Here is a 5,046-nt window from a genome sequence, read left to right as displayed (position 1 = left end):
CTGAAGTGACCCTCACCTGTGGAGCCGCTTGTCCATGAACAGTTTCAAAACAGTTCAGAAGCTCAAACTCACTTCACTGACATTTGAAAAACTCTCATTTTAAGTTGAATCTTTTTCAAGTCTAAATGAAACTTGTTGTTTTTCCCTCTTACAGAAAGCAGCACTCATGTTTACTCTGTGAGGCTCCCCTTTCCCTATGTAGTGCACTTCGTAGGACATGACATATTAGCGCTTCCACCCCAAACAGTGAAGTAGTGCACTATATAGGGAACAGGGAGTGATTTGAGACACTACATACGGACCTACTGTAAGGAGCAGATCTATTACCTAATAAATTACATTATCCATTACTCTCAATTTTCATTTAAAAGCATCTTCTATTGTCCAGCTACACTTGGTTATCAAACCTGAAAACAATTAAGAAAAAAAATGCTGACTTTAAAGTTAAGCTAGCTAGCTAAGTTAATTAGGTCAATGCTAACGCAAATAAACCTAGATAAGACTCTGAACAAGCACAATACTGGCTCACAAAACTCAACATCCAAACAGAAGATATAAGTTATTAGCTCACCTGTAAGTGCTGCGGTGGAAATATCATCCAGGGTTTCTCCATTTCAGTTGTTTATGGTTAGCACTTAGCAGCAGAAAAAGACTGAAATGTCGGTTAGAAGAAAGTTCCGGCGGGAACTGAGGAGGACTGAACCATCTCATGTTGTAAAAGGGAGCAATTCATTTCATTAGGCAGCACGGTTTTGGTTAGCTGTTTAAATTGATAACATGTGTTGCATTTATTACAGCTCTAAAACACAAATATAATGAAACAAAAATAGCTCAACAATACAGGTGACTGTTTAAGCAGCTGTTATAGACAACCCCTGACGTTAAAATCCTAATAATAAATAAAACATCTGCAATTTTAATTCAGTAAATGACTACATGCAAATCCTTTTCTTTAAAGTAAAAGTCTCAATATCCAGGTGTACAAATACACAACACCTTTGCCTTGATGAACACTAATGAGCGATTCTGGTAATGCTAACAAGCTTCTGAGACAAGCTTTTAATTGTTTTAATGCTAAAACTGCTTTCTTTAAATCCCACCATTGATTTACAATAGGATTAAAATCTGAAGACTGAGAAGACCAGTCCAGAATATTCCAGGAATGATTCTTTTCCCAAGCTATTGTTGACTTGGAAAATCATTTGAAGATCATTGTCTTGTCACCAAGGTTTAGTTTGACCACAGAAAGCAAACTATTCCTCAAAATACCATAGCATTTCTGGGAATCCATGATGCCAGTCAAGATTACCAGTTCCTGCAGCAGAAAAACATCCGCACACCATCACTGACCCACCTCTATGCTTCATTGTGTGACAAACCCCTGTGTGTGACAAACCTCTGATCCATGTGACCAAATAGTTCCAGTTTTCATTAAACACTCCATAAAAAGAAAGAAAGAAGAAGAAAGATATCCTTTATTTAAAAATCCCACGCCTATTCAAATTCCTTCCTGTGTGTTCTGGCCAAGTCTTCCTGAGCTTCTTGGTTAAGAGTGGTGTGCCTTGTGAAGTCCGGCTATGAAGTCCTTGGTTGTTAAGTGATCTTTTTGTGATTGCCACTGACACATTTGTCCCAATCTTTATCAAGCCATTCAGTTAGAGAGATTTTTCTTTGCTGGCCTGATGAGAGATAATTATGGCTACTGGATAAAATTTTGGGCTTTCTGCAAAGACCAGGAAGGTTTGCTTCCGTGCCAAAAGTTTGGAACTTTTGTACAATACTCCTAATCCCACCGCTGCAGGGTTGGTACTGTGGTAGCGTAGTGGGTAGAGCTTTGGGCTATCAACTGGAAGATCAGCGGTTCAAATCCAGGCTCTGCTATGCAGCCACTGTTGGATCCTTGAGCAAGAGTCCTTAACCCTGTCTGCTCCAGGGGCGCTGTACGATGGCTGACCCTGCACTCTGACCCCAGCTCTCAAAAGCTGGGATATGCGAAGAAAGAATTTCATTGTACTGTACACCTGTATATGTATTTATGACAGATAAAGGATATCTATCTATATCTACAGTAGACCCTTGAGTTACGAACGGTTTACCATACGAACATTTTGGGTTACGAACGATCTGTTTATATATATACCATGAGCGAACATTCGGACATCGGACGGTGTTTTTTCTACTACTGTGTATTGTTGTTTATTATTGTTTATTACAGGAATGTCTATTCTATAATTTAAGATTTTCACGGATTAATTCTATTTACATGATTTCTTATGTGAAAAATAGGTTTAACTAATGAACATTTTGACATAAGAACAGCCCTTCGGAACCAATTAAATTCGTAAGTCAAGGGTCTACTGGTTCTATAATTGTGTTTAAGTTTTTGGAAATCTTCTTATACTCATTACCCTGTTGGTGCAATGAAATAATCTCTTCTTTCAGCTTTTGTGACAGTTCTTTAGTTGTGACCATAGTTGCAAACACATCTTTAAGGTGTTCATATAAAAAGTCATTCTCATAATGGTGCTTAAATAATGGGTTCTTATACCCATTACCATGTTGGTTCAATGAAATAACCTCTTTTTTCAGCCTTTGTAACAGTTTAGTTTTTACCATATGTGAAATCTAAACCGTTTTCACGTGTATATAAGTGTATATTAGGTTGAAAATGTTGTGTTTTATTCTGCTGTTTTTTTAAATGACCTATATTAATTAAGTATCCTGTCTAAGATTGTGTCCCATATAGCTGAAATTTTCTTCTACCCAACATTGCTTCCTTATTACTTTCACAGAAAAACAGATTTGAAGGATTTATGCAGATGAACTGTGATAAGCTACAAAGTTTTGAGGCAACATAGCATGTCTTCAGACAGCATAGTTTCAATGACTATACAGTGGTGTTATAGAAGAGCAAATTAGTACTCACATTTTTTTTGTCCGAAAGGTAACATCTTATTTCTCAGCAAAGTTGAAGCCACGGTTTATCTTTATAATCTGCACACAGATATTTCCATGTTTGTTAGGTGTTTATTCTGTCTTCATTTGAAGCAGAGTTAGTTCACATACTTTATACACCATCCCCCTTTTACAGCTAGTTTAATGTTTTCAGTAAACAAAAACTTCCCAGATCATGATGTACCTTGTGACAAGAACAGATTCCTGCATTTTCATACCTAGGTCACTAGATCTACACCTTGTCAAACATAAGCTGATAACAGTTGGGTGTTATTATTCAGCTTTCTTTATTATACTTAATCTATTTTTCTCTGTTATATTTTTTGATGGTGATAGGTCTGTAGCTAGCAAAATGGCAAACAATGAAAAAGCTGAGGTGGTGGAAACCTGTGATACTAGTGACATTGCAGAAAGTGTTGAGTGTGATAACCTGACTGAACTTAGAGGAAATAACAGAACATTTAAAAATGGCAAAGAGAAGAAGCCTGGACTTGTATCGTCATTTCGCAGAAGTTTTAAACTTTCCAAAAAAGAAAAGACTCCTCTGCATTTAAACGACAAGGAAAATGAACCGGGTAGTGACTCCCCAGTGCAACCTCCAACTTCACCAAGTAAGTGCCAGAAGTATTTAGATTTTATTTTATGTTCCCATTTTAGGACTATCATTAATCACTGGCTGTCTAGGTGAAACAATGTTAAAATTATTTATGGTGTCTGAATAAGATAAATTATTAAAAAGCCATTTTGTTGTACAATGTAAATGTTTTTGTAACCTTGAACTAGCCAAATAATTTAGTTCATCACTGAAGATGTGTCCAAGTTGCACCACACAGTGTTTTCAGAACTTGCAACCTTGAACTAGCCACATAATTATACTATAAGAGAAGAGCAGTGATGACCTTGTTGCTCATGAGAAGGTTTCAAGGAAACTTGTTCCTGGTCTCTTAAATGACCTGTATTTCTTTCGATTAAATTTCGATTACGGCAAGCAGGTGGCACAGCGGGATATTTCACTAGCACACCAGCGCTGAGATTCTGAACTCCTCTGTTCGAAACTCGGCGTTGCCTTCATTCGGCTGGGCGCCATCTAGTAGGCATAATTGGCAGTGCCTGAAGGGCGGGATGACTGGACTATGTGGGTGGGGTCTTCAAACACTGTGTAAGGACCCTCATTAGCAGTTAGATAGGCACCTGTGCAGAATGCATGGGTTCCATTAAGGGCTGCGCGTGGGTCGGAGGAGGCGTTAGCAGCAATATAACCACCTCGACTACAGCAGAAGACAAATTGACTACGCTAAAGTGGGAGAAAATGGAAGAAAATGCATAAAATATAATAGAAAAAAATAAATAAATAAACATAAAAATACTGTTTGAACACCAGGTTGCACCTAATTCAGTTGTTGAGTCTTTATTACTGCACAAAAACTAACAGTTTAAAAGGGTGAGGTCTAACATTATGCTTTTGTTAAAACATTTGTATCTCATGCAGTGTCTTCACACAGATCAGTGAGCTTGTGAAAGAGTGTTAGCTGTTTTTGTCTTTGCACAAAAGCTTATAGATGCCTCAGATATTGTTGTCTTCTTCGATCAGTAGATCCCTACCTTCCTGTACAATATCCTGTACAATATCCTGTACAGTGTATTCATGTTTTGTGCCCAGTGTTTCCTGGTGGCACTGCAAGATGTTAAATAAAAGGAATGAATTCCTGAGTCAATGAAAATTAGATACAAAATAACTTCACACAACATTTCAAATATACATACACTGATCAGCCATAACATTAAAACCACCTCCTTGTTTCTACACTCACTGTCAATTTTATCAGCTCCACTTCTCATATAGAAGCACTTTGTAGCTCTACAATTACTGACTGTAGTCCATCTATTTCTCTACATACTTTTTTAGACTGCTTTTACCCTGTTCTTCAATGGTCAGGGCCCCCACAGGGCCACCACAGAACAGGTATTATTTAGGTGTTGGATCATTCTCAGCACTGCAGTGACACTGACATGGTGGTGGTGTGTTAGTGTGTGTTGTGCTGCTATGAGTGGATCAGACACAGCAGCGCTCCTGGAGTTTTTAAATACCAT

The sequence above is a fragment of the Trichomycterus rosablanca genome, chromosome 5, assembly GCF_030014385.1.
Source record: "Trichomycterus rosablanca isolate fTriRos1 chromosome 5, fTriRos1.hap1, whole genome shotgun sequence".
Classification (NCBI taxonomy): Eukaryota; Metazoa; Chordata; class Actinopteri; order Siluriformes; family Trichomycteridae; genus Trichomycterus; species Trichomycterus rosablanca.
The sequence above is the reverse complement of the archived record's forward strand: the minus strand, read 5'-3'. Positions refer to the sequence as shown.